The 15,641-nt window shown below is 36.8% G+C and overlaps 1 long non-coding RNA gene across 2 annotated transcripts in view; it reads left to right on the forward strand.

Moving 5' to 3' along the window:
- The first annotated feature begins 694 nt into the window (after nucleotides 1-694).
- The window catches only part of LOC135302196 (uncharacterized), a 44,060-nt gene continuing 29,113 nt past the window's right edge, over nucleotides 695-15,641 (forward strand). For both annotated transcript variants that reach the window (XR_010363897.1, XR_010363896.1), the window contains exon 1: nucleotides 695-990. This is a non-coding gene — a long non-coding RNA (uncharacterized LOC135302196). The remainder of the gene's footprint in view (nucleotides 991-15,641) is intronic.

Raw genomic sequence — 15,641 nt, forward strand, 5'->3', positions numbered from 1 at the left:
ATTGTGCAAATTGCTTGCCTGAATCCTGGTGGTGTCCTATACATTTCAAATAAATGGGGTTGAATTACAAAGGGTATAAAAATGCGTGAGGAGCAATTAAAGCAGTGAACAGCGTGAATACAAATAATGTAGTTTAGGAGCACTTCACCCTGGAAGTGAGGAGTTCTGTTCAAAGTACATGAAATAACGAGTCATGGAAAAAGGGACTAGGCAACAATTATTCACTGCTTCTTGCTGTATGAGACCTAAATGGCAAGTTCAGAACACATGGCATTTCTTCCCTGAATAGCATATGTGATGACGAAGTCTGGAGTTTAAAATGTGATAGATGTCAAAAGAGTTGAGTTCAAAACTGATTACTCAGATCTGTGGAATACTTTATTCTTTAACTCTTGTCTAGCCTCTGTTCTAGGCCAGCCTTCACGAGACATCAGCAGTGCCCAGCAGCAGTTGCTGATGGAAGCCTGAAGGAAGGGGAAGGAGAGAATGGTTATTTTCTACCTTGTGGTAACAACAGCAATGGAAGGACTTCCTTGCAGGGGAAAGTTGGGGGTTGTGTTTGTGTAATATCATTTGTGGGCACTCCGTTGGTGGTGATTGGGAGTGGGGCTGGTCCCTAATGGGCTGCAGCTGTGCAGCACAGGTGAATGCTATTGAAGGTGAGGAGCCATGGAGTGCCCAGGGGTGCTGCCCAACCCCACAGGGAGCAGAGGGCACACAGGGGCACTGCACCAACAGCAGGGCACTGAAGGGGGCTGAAGACACTTGCACCCTCCTGAAGAGGTGTGGTGTTACTCTGGGCTGAAGCTTTCTGAAGTTGTGTAGTGACACTCTGGGGGTCAGGACTGGGACATGTGCTGGGACACAAGAGGGTCCTCCTGGCAGCCTGTGCAGGCAACAGAGAGCTCAAGGGTGGAAGAGGCTCTTCCAGAAGGCAGCTCACAAGGGGAAGCTGGCTTGGGTTCTTTTGGCAATGCACTCACCAAGCAGGTAAGTCTTGTTCCTAGAGGACCTTAAAGTCTGGTGTCTGGAAATCTCCTCCCAAATGAGTATTATGTTTGCTCTCCATATTCTGTGTTGTTTATTATTTTTCTGTATGTGTGAGTTTATAATAATTCTGTATGTATGAGTTTATAATAATTCTGTATGTGTGGATTTATAATAATTCCATATATGTGGATTTCTAATAATTCTATATGTATGAATTTATAATCATACACCCTGATGAGGAATAAATCAAAGTTTCTGACCTTTTGGGGCATCTTTCTGAGACTGGGAGCTGTAGATGAGAGTCTGCCCTCGTGGAGATGGAGAGGTCCAGGAACCATAATGGGCACCAAATGCTGTTTCTGATCTCAGCAGGGGAATGGCTTTGTGGAAATTGGGAATTCCCATTTTCGAGAGTGTAGTGGTTTTGGTGTGTTAATTGGAGAATTTTTAAGTTTTGAGATGGACAGATTGTTAGTTATGTTGAGGTTTTTGTATTACATCTGTAGATGCCTCCCTTGTAAAACTACCACAGAGAGTGACAGAAAAAAGCTGCAGCGACCTAAAACAAGCCCAAAAAAACCAAAAAAAACCCACCCAAAACAAAACACCAGAATCCACAAATATTCCAATATAGCTATAAAACAGGGAAATAGTGATTTTCATCTTTTCATCTTGCATCATGATCTTAGTGCATAGTCTGGCTTTGCTTTTTCATCTGGCTCCCAGTCTGTCTTCTCTCCAGCTGACCTTTAAATCATGCATTTCCCAGGCTGCCTATTCTGTGACACTTTTCTGTTCTACTTCACCTAGAAGAGAAAATATACCTTGGACATCGATACAGGGGGGTTAATTTTGTGATTGCTTTAGGATATTTCATTTCAGACTCATTGACACGTTAAAAGATAAAGACATTTGTAAGCACTGAAGAAATTTTAAAGCACTGGAAAGCTCTGAAAGCTGGATTGCCTTCACAGAATTCATGCATCCAGAGTTTAAAGGTGCTTTGAAGCTCACAGGAATATATACTGAATATTATAAAATATATTGAAATTATAGAATATTTTCCTAGTGAATCAATTCCCATTCCTCTGTCCCTGGTCTGAGACTTTTCACAGATGCTCAGAATGCTCACACATGACAATTTGTATCTCTCTAATCCTTCTCCTTTGCACACAGCCATATGTTTTGGTTCCAGGTGATTCTGGGAGAAATACTTTTAAAGGGGTTTTCTTTAGAAAGCAAATTTAAGCAGCATTTTTCTAATTGGTTTGGAAAAATAATTTTTTTTTTGGAAAAAAATTGTTTATTTAATAGGTAAAGCATTTACTAGCACAAAAAAGATCAATATTGAGCAATGAAACTTCTTGTTGCTTTAAAAGACAGGATAAACTCAGAGGTTGTTTCATGGACTGTAGCTTGGTTTGCTCAGTTTGTTATTGATTTTTTTGGCATTGAAAGTGTTGTGGTTTAGGTTTGGTTTGGTGGGTTATAGGTGTGAGATTTTGGTGGGTTTTTTGTGTGTTTTAGTTTCGAGTAGGTTTAAATAGGTTTAAAAGACAGGGAAAAACCTACAGTTTAGGGAACTTTTCTGCTTTACTTAGCTAAAATTAACTAAAATAAAGGAGAGCTCCGGTTTGTTGTTTGTGTTGCATTGTTACAGACAGCATTATTCTGCAGTAGGAATGTGTAGGAGTGAGTGCAGTTTTCTTGAAAAAAAACTCTGGGAATTTGCTGGGTTTTTTTGATTTTAGAACTAATCTTAAAGGTGTCAAACTTTTTTTCGAGTTACACAGATGAATGGGGGTACAAGTATTACAGAATTACTTTAGGATATTTTACTTTCTATTTTTATATTGTTAGTTTATTACCAAAACTAATATATATTCTAACTTTATGAACACATATGTTATACATAGGTAAATACAGTACACAGGTATATATATACAAATGGCAGTAACATTTAACAAGCAGTGATATTTACCCATAGTTCTTACTTAATAATTAGATTTTTTTTGAGGTATACATTGTGGCTTTTTTTTATTATTATTATTTACAATGTGTAACTCGGTAAAAACAACTTTATGAATGGGTTTGTGTTTGAGGTAGTATTAATTTAAATTGTCATTTATAATGAACTTTTGACATGCATTATTGGGACTTTGGTTTTGCTTATTGTATGTAAGGGTTTAGGTTGGGTAGGGTTTGTTTGGTTATTGGAACTTTGGGTGTTAATTAATTAGGTGGCTTTTGTTAGATGTTGTTCTTACTCTTTAAAAGATCCCCAAGCCGATGTTTTAAGGTGGTTTTTAACAATCTATTCTACTTTTTTACTTTGTTTGTAGTTGGTGTATGGTATGTACTTATTTAGATACTTATTTAATGTTAAGACTTTTAGTTTAGGTGTTGATAAGGTTGGTTTTGAAATGAGATCTGTTGCTTGATTTAATTGTTTAGGGTACTATTCTTTTAAAGCATGTGTTTTTTAAGGTTTAGAATGGTGTTATGGGCTGTAGTGTGAGGTGGAAGGTAAGGTTTTAGTTACTTTGTGGTGGTTTCACTATTGTGAGCACACAGTTCTTGTTTTGGTGTGTTTGGGGTAGTGTAATGTCATTCATTTACTGGGGGTTTTTATATTTGGATTATTGCTTATTAGTTATAGGGGTTGTGGTTGTTTGGTTTGATTGATGCTAGTATATGTTTTACAGTTATGTACAACTTGAGAAATACTGTTTATGGTTAGCTTTACTCTTTGGTTTTGACTTTTATAGGTGGTATTTTTATTTAGTTAGGAATAACTTTGTGTTGCTAATTTAAATTTGCTTTTGCTACGTTTATTTTTGTAGCTTGATTTACTTGTTTGTTGTTTTGGTGGGTTTTATTACTATTATTTATTATTAATAATTATTATTTTATTAATTTTATTTTATTTAACATTATTGATTTATTATTTATTATTATTGGGAATATGGGTATTTATACAATGCTCTTATACAGGAAGTTTTTTTACTTTGGTAGTGATACTTTTTTTACTTATTAGTAGCTTAAATTGGTTTTTTTTATGTTGTTAATTAGTTTCTTATTTTTTAGTTACTTTTATAGAGTACTGGTTACTATTTATGAATTAGTGTAGAGGTAGAGTTTTTGTTATTTTTTTAGTAATGTTTAGAGCAGTTGAATAGCTTTGAGTTTAATAAGTTGGTTTAACTTACTTTTTTTTTTAGTAGTTTTGTGATTTGTTGTGTGGGGTTTTATATGATTGGGAGTTTTTTGGTTGATTTCCACAATGGGATAGGAATTATTAGTGAAAAGAGTGTAACATGGTTTTTTTTGTTGGTAGTTGGTTACGTGGTGCAAGTTTTTTAGTATGTGTTGCTTTTGGGAGTTTTTGTAAGTGAGAGTAAAGTTTTTACTTTTAGATTAATTTGTAATTATTTTTAAATTCTTAGGGTGATTTAGTGTTTTAGTATGGGTGTGTTGTGTGATGAGGGTGATCTGCTTTATGTGGAGTTGGTGCTATGGTGGGTAGGGGGAATCTTTGCTTTGAATATTTAGTTTTGGTAGTTGGGGAGTCAGGAGGAGTTGTGGTTTAGTGTTGATTACTTCTGAGGCAGTTTGGATTTTTTATAAGCTACTTTGGTTTTTTTGGTTTTTTTTTTTTGAAGTGCACTTGGTTTTTAGTAGTCTTTTAGTAGCCTTTTCAGTTTTGACTTTAAAATCTTCGTGGTTGGCTTTGAGATTTTGCCAAAGGTTTTAAGACAGATTATGGTTCTCGCTTGTAGAATACATTTTTTATATTTGGTTTTGTTGGGACTCTGTTAAGAGTTATTGTAGGAGTGATTTTTTGTTTAATTGGGGTCAAGGCTTGTTGTTTAGGGTTTTATTGGAAAGTGCTCTTTTTGTGGGTGATTAGGTAAAGAGGGTTTATAATATCGTTGTATTTAGGAATGTGCATTTTTTAAAAGCTTAGAGTGCTTAGGAAGGTTTGGGGGGTTTTGTTGGTTGGTGGAGATACTGTTGTGATTTTGTTGATGACATTGGTAGGAATTTGATGCCGTTTATTTTGTTATTTTATTTTTAGGAACTCAATTTTTTTGAGTAGGTTTTTTAATTTTGTTTTTTCTGATGGTGAAATTGGTTATAGGAAAATTTGGGTGATTTGTTTTTTAAACATTTTCGTTGCTCTGATTTTTTACTCAGTGATGTAATTAATGTAGATGTTTTGGAGCTTTACTCTTTTTCAGGGCAGTTTGGATGAATTTATGGTAGATTGTGGGGTTGTGTTTTTATTTTTGGGGTAGCTGGTTTTAGGTGTATTGTATGTTTTTTAGGTGAAAGCAAACTGAGGTTTCTATTTGGTTGTCAGAGGAAAGAAAAAAAATGTATTGGTAATGTTAATAGTGATGTGTTCTTTTGTTGGTTTGGATTTTAGTTTGTATTGGAGTTTTAATAAGTTTGGTACAGCAGTGTTCAGTGGTGGAGTTCTTTAAGCTATGGTGGTTTGTAGTTAATTTTTATTTGCTTTAGATTTGTGTATAGGCTAAATCGGCTTGTTAAAGGGTGAGTGGGTTTTGTTGGTTACTTTTTGGTGTTTTAGTTTATGGAGTATTTTTTGGATGGGGGTTAGAGTATTTTGAGCTGTTTGGTGTTGCTAGAGGTGTATTGTTAGGATGGTAATGGGCATTTGTTGGGGTTTTTTTAAGAAGTTTTATTGTAGATGAGTTTTTTGACAGTTCTGGTAAGGTGTTTAATTGTTTGATGCCTTTTGTTTTTACAGTTGTTATTTTAAATGTTTACCTGAGTTTCTTCAGGTTTTTGAAAAACTGACTTTGGAGGAAGTCTGTGCATAAAATGGATGGGGTTTGGGGGCCAGTTACAATAGAGTGGCTGTTTTCACTTCCTTTTAGTTAGGCTTACTTTAGTTTTAACTAAAGTAAAATCCTGTGATCTTTTTGTTATGCTGGTAAGAGAACTAGATTTTGTCTTTGTATGTTTTGGTGGGGTTAATGTGTGTTGTGTACTAGCATTGACTAAGGTTTTCTATTTTTGTGGTTTTGATGTGCTAGGTTAATGAATTTATACAGTTTAAAAAACAGTTTTTATAGCCTTTCCTTGGTGAGAGGCAGGGCCCCTCTAAGCTTGTTTTTTTTTATTTTGGGTATACTTTTTTGGAGGTTTTTTTAAGGGTATTGGGTATACTGTTATTATTATTATATTTGGTAGTTTGGTTACAGGTTGCTGTAGCTGGTTTTTTTTGGTGGCATTTTTTCTTTGAGTCTTGTTGTTTTTCAATTTAAGCCCTTGTGTTAGAGTAGTAGTAGATTTTTTTATCTTCTTTCTTTATGGTTTTTTTACCATCACATAGTAGGGGTAACTTCTCTCCCTGTTTGGGGGGCATTCACGTTTGGTATTAGAACTTTTGATTGGTATTGCTGAGATTTGAAGAAGGTATTTTTTAATTTTATCTTTTTTGTGATTTTTTTTTTGTAGATGTGTTTTTGCAGTAGTGATTTTTGTATGTGTTGGGTTATGTACAGTATTTGTGTATGTTTGGAGCACTTTTGGTATATTAAGTACAGTTTCATCTTTATAATTGTTTTCATTGTTAAAGTGCAAGTGTATTTTTGTGATCTAAGTTGTACAAGTTTTTGCTGTATTATGGATCTACATGGTACTAAATCTGGATTTATAGTCTTTAGGCTATTTGAGAATACAATTTCTGTTATTGCTATTTTTTTAAGCATTGAATTTTTTGTTTTATGGCCTTTTATTGGGTTTGTTTTATATAGAGATGGTTTGTATATAGATAAGTTTGTGCTACACCTCTTAGGACCCGTGCCCAGGGATGGGGAGAGTTAGCTCCCCTTATTATTCTTTGGTTGATAATTGGATTATGTGATAGGGATTTTAAATGTTTTGCATTAGTATTATTTAGAATTGTAGTTTTAAAGAGGAATTAACTAACTATATTAGGTTTTTGAGTGTAATTTCTTTTTAGGCTATGAATGTTTTTTAGGGAATAGGACTTTAATAGTGATTTGATTTTGGTTAGTTGCTTTAACTGACTTTGGTGTTAGTGCTGGGTTTGGAGGGTCTTTGACCTGGGTTATTATTGTTGGTCCCTGGTTTTTTGTGTGTTTTTTTTGTAGTGGCTGCCAGTGTTTAGGTTTATTGTTGGGTTTAGCTACAGGCTCAGGCTTTATTTTTTGTTTAGTTATAACTTGAGTAGCTGGGCTGTTGGCTGTAGCTTCAGTGACTGGGGGAGCTGCTGATTTATTGTTTTGTCTTTTTCCTTTTATTTGTTGCTTTACAGTGTTTAGGAATGTGTGATAAGCATAGGTTAGGGCTTAGCTTATTGTAATGATTTTTTTTTTCTCCTTAGAGTCATTATGGTACCTTTTTTTAGTTATTTCTACTTTAGTTGGGTTTTGAATTTGTTTACGTGGAAAGTTTTAGGTTAGAAAATTGTTTTAGGCTTTGGCTTATATCTTTTTATTTTTTGTGCTATTCAGGATTTTTTACTCTTGGGTTTACTATTGGGTTAGGGGGTTTATTAGTTGTTCTGGATATTTTAGGTTTTATTTTGGAGAGGTTGTAGGCTGTATAGAGGAATCTTACTAGATTAAGTACTAGGAAAGTGGTGTCTCTAACAATTAGGGGAAACTGGCCCCTTTTAAAAAGTGACATAATAGATTTAAAGGAGAAGAAGGAAAGGAAAGGCTGAAAAGCTTCATTTTTTGCTTTTCTTTCAACAAATTGGGTGCAATTATTAAAAAACCCTTAAACATGTTATTGGAATTGGGAGGCAGGGCAGGACAAGCGATGAGCAGACAGGTACTTCTGTAAACTCTATAAATGATTGTCACTGAGCTTAGTACAATGGCTATTTTAATCTCTGCTTTTCTACTGTAAAAACTACGTGTTAGGGATAATATTGGAGTTATTTTTGGATAAGAAAATAATTTTAGTGACTAGAAAGCTATTAAAACTTGAAAAAAACTTAGAGGCTAGAAACACAGGAAGGTTTTTTACTCTGAGAGACATTAGCAGTTTAATTAATGTGGTTACTGATGGCTTTAACTCATTACAGAATAAACAAAACTAAAATGCAATCAGTACAGGTTTTTGCTGCTTTCTCAAGCTATGCATTGGGTGCCAAAAATTATATTTCTTCTGGTTTAGGGTAATTTTGGGAGGAAAACTTTTAAAGGGATTTCTTTTAGAAAGCAAATTTAAGCAGCTCTTCCCTTAACTGCTTCAGAAAAAAAAATTTCTTTGGAGAAAAGTGGAAAAAATTGTTTATTTAACAGGCAAAGCATTCACTAGCACAAAAAATTAACAATATTAAACAATAGCACTTCTTGTTTCTCTCAAAGAGATTACAAACTCAGAAAGGTTTTGTTTGTGGGCTGCAGCTTGGTTTGCTCAGTTTGTTGTTAATTTCTTTGGTGCTGGAAATGTGGCTTAGGCTTGGCTTGGTGGGTTACAGGTGTTTTATATAGATTTAAATAGGTTTAAGGACAAAAACCCTACAGTTTAGGGAACTTGTCTTCTTTACTTAGCTAAAACTGACCAAAATAAAGGAGAGCTCTGGTTTGCTGTTTGTGTTTTGGACTACATTGTTTTGCAGCAGGAATGTGTAGGAATGACAGAGCACAGTTTTTTTCTGAAAACCAGCTCTTCTTCCCCCTCTTTGCTCTCAGAACCAATCTTAAAGGTGCAAAACTTATTTCTGAGCCACACAGAAGAATGGTGATCAAGTCACTCTAGGACAGCATCTTACCCAGTCTCCAGTTTAAACAGATGAGAAGGATTTATTTTTTTTTTCTTCAATATCTAGCTCTTTTGGTGGAATCAGAACTCTATCCAAAATCCCATTTCTTGCTTAAGATGGAAGAAATCTTGGGAAATACTCAAAGGAAGGGGAAAACAAATGCTGTTTTGGTTTTTGGCCAGGGTGATGGTTCCTTTCATGAAATGGGCTCGCCATCCACAGCAAACTCTGTCAAGCTCCTCTGCTTTGAGTGCTTGTTTTGAGACAGCTGAAGCTTGGTATCAAATAATGTTGAACATGTGGAACATTTTGTGTTCCCAGCAGCAACTGGTGGAATCAGGCTCTTTCCTCTGAGCACATAAAGAGCCTTAAAAAAAACCCTTAGCTCTTGGAAAACTCAGAGCCTCAGACTTCCAAAATTGGCAAACAAAATTAGCTGACACTCTGAACATTTTGGCTTTTATCTTAAATATTCCATTCCCCTTGCGTAAAATAGTGATAAAAATATCCTCTAACTTCAAAAGGATGTTGAGAGGATCTGTTCATTAATGTTTTCAAAGAATTCAGATGCTGTAGTGAAATCACCATACAAAATCCCATAAGGAAATTAATAATTCTGTATTCATTGTAGGCTTTGGGTTATGGTAAGTCAATAACACGCAGGATTAGATACTGCATGAGAGGGGTGTCAATAGAATCCTTTTTTTGGGAAGTGCTCTTCCCTAAGTGCTGCCCACTCAAGACACTCTGTGTGCCAGGAGCAGCACAGGAAGCAATGTTGAGGCTGTGGGGAAAGGCATCTGTACTGCAGGAATGGACACCCAGACACATACATATTGCACCCTTAAAAATGTGATTTTGATTGGACAGTCAAACACTCTTTCAGCATAAAATTTAGAAATTTCGCAAATGCTGTTAATATGTGTTCAAGTAAATGAGATGTATTTGTTTAATCATCCGCTGAGAGAATCCTGCAAATGTGGTTTAAAAGCAGCCCTACACCTTGTGAAGCTCGCACCTCATATTTCAGGCACCTGCCAGAGAGCTTTACACAGCACACAGAGACTGCAGGGAATGAGGATTTCTAGAAACAGCTCAGGAAGTGCATTATGATTGCTGTCATGAGCCTGAGAATCCCATGTCAGATAATCTGGGCATTTACAGACTGGGCAGCACCAAACTTCTTGGTTTCGTGGAGTAAAAATAAATAAGCCACTCAGAATTGTTCAAACTATTCAGAGCTGCAAACATTTCAGCAGAAACTCCAGTTAACAGCTGTGCAGGGTCCAGTCCAGCTGCTCTAACAGAAGATGCAATCAGAAGGGAAATCCCAAAGTGGATGGAACATGACTTTATTCAGCATCTCCTTTAAATGTGTACATATGAAGAGTGGAAAATGGCAGAAAACATTAGAATTAGTGGGAACTGGTGGGTGTAATTAACCCATGTGGTCAGCACGTGGAGAGCTGTTAAGAAAGCATGTTTAGCAGTGGAAGTCAGGTGATTAAACACTGCAATAACTGGCCCATATGGGGACGTTCTGGGCTATGCATAGGTTAAGGCAAGACAGTAACTGAAAATCAATCTGGAAAAAAACAGCCAAACAAATGAAATCAACAAATAAGGAGAAAAATAAACAAAAACACCACAAAACACAGACTCATTTGGCAATTATATAAAGATGTCAAACCAGCCATTGATACAGAAATTTAGATTAATTTCTTGAACCATTGCACTAGGCAATTTAGCCAATTAGGTGCTCAAAACTGACTTGAGAATTCAAGGAATAGGTATTTACTGGGCAAATAGTGGGAGGTTCATGCTCTGCTGTGTGGTGGGCACTGCCAGCTGTCAGGAGGAGGAAGAGGCTGCTTTGTGGCAGAACAAGTGCATTTTTCATCTGTAAGGCAGACGCTAAGGATTGTAAAGCATCGTGTTTGCCCCTGCCAACTTTCAGTAATAGAGATGTCAAAAATACAAGGGAGGGAAGGAAAAGGACAAATCTGAAACCAAGAGGTTTTTTGCAAAATTTATTTCTCAATGATTCCGGGTTTTTTTCTCTTGAAGACAAAACGTTTCTTCCTTTAAACTTTCCACTCAATAAGAATAATAGCTGTATAATGCATCTGAATCCAGGACTGAAAGAGTAAAACTGGGAGCCCAAGTGCCCTAATTTAATTTTCTCTTTGGGGACTTAAATTTTTGTTTAAGTTTTACTAAATTATGTTATAAAAAGATTAGCCCAGAAAAGCTCAATTCTTTCAGCTCCTGAGGGGAACTGAGCAGAAAAGGGAACATGCTTTCTAGGCCTTGTTCACTTTTAGGAAGAGAATTAGATCATGTAAGACACTGCCCCAACAGATTCATGCACAATTAGTCTTTTTGCTCTCAGCATCATCATTGTTATTTTCCAAAAGTGTTTTAGTGTTTGTTTTTGCACACTAGGCCACTTCAGTTACCCAGAAAATATTTTTAGATGGCCTTTCCTTGGCTTGTTTAAAGTGTCTTACTCATTAACTAATAAGCACCAAAATATATCACCTAGTAAATTAAGTTTTAAAAGTTAATTAAATTGGAAGTAAAAGTTAACAAAGAGAGAATTAATTTGTGTTCTTTAATATGTGCAATAAATTGGTGGCTATCCACAGCAAGGCATTTCTGGAAGTGTTTAGGTATGACTTTAAGAGTAGACTTGGAACAATGACAGTTTCCTTCTAAAATTGGTAGGTGAAAAAAGTAAATTTGTCATTACTCGATTCAATTATGGCCAGAAGGTAATGAAGCAAGAGATTTAAAAAAGGCTGCCAGACTGTCCCAGGATTTTGTTTTGACCACACAGTTTAGAAGAAGCCTCTGTGGTAAAACAAGGAACTAACACAAAGTGTTGGGCTGGCTGCTGGGGACAGTGAAGGTGACAAAATGCACAACTGCTCCTACACCGTGCACACTGCCACTGTCACACACTCACTGTGCACACTGCCACTGTCAGTGTCCCTGCTGCTGGCAGATACTGCTCTGAGGAGCTGCTAATCCTCTCAGATGCTGAGCTATGAACCCATATTTCTTCGTCTTTACCCTTCAGAAATCCATAGGAAACTGAAGTGTTATGGCAATGAAATCTGCTTTCTGCTGTAATTGAGGTTAATTTTTTCTCCTTTGAAAACAAATCACTTGTTACCAGGTGAAAACCCCTTAAATCCCTGCTCTGGCTGAGTGCAAGGGTATGTGGAGACAGACTGTCAGGCCTTCCCTTGGTTTTTGGGAGGAGTGGGGAGTCCCCAGCTGCTCTGCTGCTGTTTCTGTGCAGGAGCAGCTGCCAGGGTGAGCTCAGGGCACTGCTCAGCTCTGCTCGTGGCCCTGGCTGTGTGCTGCACCAGGAGCACTCTGTACTCTGATCTCTGCCACGTCTAGACAGATATTCATAATGAAATAGATGTCTGGAGAACGAAGCAGGCTTCCGCAGCCCTAATGGGATTGATGCCCACAGAGGCTGGAAAAAGAGCAACTTGCCATGCACCCTCCCGGGCTGGGGTGTCACAGGTAAGATGAGCACGGGCAGGCAGGGTGCCTTGGCTTTGCCCTCCCCTTCTCCCCACGTGCTCAGCCTCACCTGGGCTCTGGGGAGGGCTGCACGCGTTCGCTGCAACAATCAGGAGAGCTTCACACAGCGCTTAATCTCATCCAGCCTTCTGCAGAATACTCCAAGGGTCTTTTTCCAGAATCAAATTCCAGTTTTTAAATACTGTGTGCAAACATGATCTTCTAATGAATGATGGAGCGTATGTTTACTTGCATATTTTTATGCTTCTTGGCATGTGGAAATCCTTCCCAGCTAAAGCAAGAGTGACTGCAGCTCCCTAAGGCTGCCCTTTTATGCTGCAAGAGCTCCTTGAAGCAGTAGGTCAGGCTGGAAGATGTTTATAGGAGTGCTAGCAGTGGCAAGAGGCAGGGGAGAGAGTGCAGGCAATGGCTTTTTGTTCCTAACAGAGCTGGACAGCAAAAGAGAGCATATCCCTGATGTCAGGAGCAAGCTACGAGGTGTTCTCATCAACAGGGCACAAAAGAATTGCTGTGGAACAGAATTACAGTACAAGTCCTGGGCTTTTCATCCTCCTTCCATTCTCATCTGTATGCAGAATGGCTCCTTGGTTCTTTCTATATTAAGCAAACCTGAAAAATTTAGGAGTTGGGAAATTTTTGGAGCAGTTAGGGAAATCTTTGGGCATTTCTCTAGTGGTCATTTTAGGAGGTAGCGTTAGAGCACTTTGGGGTCATTTCCTTTGGCTCTTGTTGAGGGGAACCCAGATGCCCACTGGACCTCACCCTGCCTGTGCTGCATGAGAGCTCCCAGTAACTCCCCAAAATTAAACAAGTTCAGCTGGTGTTCCCAGCTCCCTGCTTGCTTTGCCAGAGCAGACACAGAGAACTGCTGCAGAGAACTGGCAGCTGTGTTCAGCAGGCATGCATTATGCAGCTTCACTTGTAGCTGATGACCTTTCATAACATACCTGTGTGTTGGGCATTCATCAGCTGAAATGTGATACAGAACTCATGTAAGTATATCTCTGCAGAAGTCCTTAAATAATACATGGACCTATTGAAGAAAGAAGAACAAAAGGAGGGGGGTATAGATTAATAGCCTCCATTTCCATTTTTTTTTTTCTGTGAAGGTAAAATTGTCCATATTTCAAATTTAAAATTTTTGAAATTCTTTTTAAATCAAAATAATTTTAAAATTAATTTGCCAAAAAGTACATTTTCAATATGCCAAAGTCTATAAACGTATTTTGTAATATTCATAAACACGTGTGTAGATTTAAAAGGTTTAAAACCAAGGCAACAACAGAAGAGAATGTGAAAATTTCAGATCCTTTGTATTGAAATAGTTTTTCAGAGATTTTTTTTTTGGGTGGGGGGGTTTGGTCAGCCCTTAGTGTACATGTGTGAAAGAAAATGCACTGTGCATTTCCCACAGCATTTCCCATAATCGTGTGCTTCCAGGTAAAACCTTTTTAAAGCTTCAGCTATACTGACAGCATTCAGTCAATAGAACTGTTTACACTGAATGAAATGTTCCCCATGATTAACAGGGCATCCATTGACATGAATTTGCTGATAAAATACATCACTAAAAAACGTGTGAAACAATATTTACATTTTTGGAGTACTTTTAGAAGTAGGAAAATGTTTCCTCTTGGGCAGGAAGGCATGAATAAAATGCATTCAGCTTTAGGAAAGAATGCTGCAGTAAAACTTGGGTGTTAATACTAACAGTCTTTTAATCCTTTACTGTGAGTTTTTCTGCTCTTTGTTGTACCAAATTCCGTATATAGAAGGGTTATTATGGATGGACATTTATGGTCTGATTTTTTTTCTGAAATCTACATGCATTATCACAGTATGCTTGCATAATGAACTGAATTCTATGGTTTTGGGCTCTAGCAATGTGTAAATCATTTGAAGATGCCACACTCTTGAAAAGTTAAATACTGACATCAGTGGCAGAATGCTAATCCATTAACACTTATTAAAAGGACTACACTCAGTTCATTTTGGGGGAACCTTGAGGGAAATCTTTCATTTAAAACTTGTAATTCTTTAAACTTCTCTGGCCTTTTTGCCTCATTGTTTTAACTGGGGAAAATAGTACCCAGGCTGAGCTGGGGCAGTGATCTTGATTGTGTGGAATAACTGCAGTGAGCAGAATTAAAGCAGACACAGAAAAAGTTGCAGAAGTGCAACAAGTGTATGGTCCCCTCTTGGGTTTGTTCACCTGGTTTTCTCACAAAGAAAGTATTTTTCATTGCAATTAACAAAGCCATCATAAAGCAGGTCTCTCATGTCTGTCATCACAAAAATAAACCTTTTTTTCAAAATCTTCTTAAATGTCAAAATTAATTTTTTGTTAGTACTGCAATCTCTTTATTTGGATATAATGAAAACATACTTTAAAAACAGCTAAATTGTTACTAAGTTTTGATGTAATTAAATCTTTTTAATGAGGACTGCTTAACTTCTGTCTTGTCTTCCTATCTCATACTGGGAGGTATTTCACAGCATGCTCCAATTTTCTAATCTGCATTCCCTATACAAACACAGTTTGCCTGGAACTTTACCATCTTATTATGCTGTATTTTTTGGTTGCCTCTTAGAAGAGGAAAAGGGGCTGATTTCTTGTCTTGGCTGCTGGTCTGGGACCTTGGTATGCTTTTAAGTGGCCAGTAGTGTTAAAGAATGATGTTTCTGTGTGGGCTAATAGCATTCTTTGTCTTCTTTAATCAGGATAATCATCAATAACTTCTTGCAAATGTGTCAATAAGACTGACACCCCCCCTTTATCAGTAGTGTAATAAATATTCTTATAGATAATATTTATCTATTTTATATTTTTATTTTATATAGATACATATTAATAATAACATATATTATTTGTATATCATTAATATTTATCTATTTAAGATATAGTATTTATATTTAATAATATTATATATATATATTCAATAATATTTAAATAATATGAATCTATTTAATTTTATCTATTAAGAGGAGGACAGCATGGGCTGCCTGTTTCTGAGGCTGATATATTCCTCACCCCAAAGGATATTCTGTTCCATAAACTTCTTACTAAAATGAAGTAAGTTTTTTCTTGTCATTTTCATGGAGATCTTATTGATGGGAGTGAAGTTGGATACGTGTGTGGTTTCTGGAGGTGAAACTTGCTTGGCCAAGGCAGCAGAAGGCCACAGAAGAGCAGACCTTTAATGCATCCACAATGCATTTCCCTCATCTGTTGTGAGTACCAGGCCTTGTCTCCCAGGATGTTACGTTGAAAACACTAGACCCTGTTTCTAATATATGTCACCCTTCTCAATCTTTTCTG

The sequence above is a fragment of the Passer domesticus genome, chromosome 6, assembly GCF_036417665.1.
Source record: "Passer domesticus isolate bPasDom1 chromosome 6, bPasDom1.hap1, whole genome shotgun sequence".
Lineage (NCBI taxonomy): Eukaryota > Metazoa > Chordata > Aves > Passeriformes > Passeridae > Passer > Passer domesticus.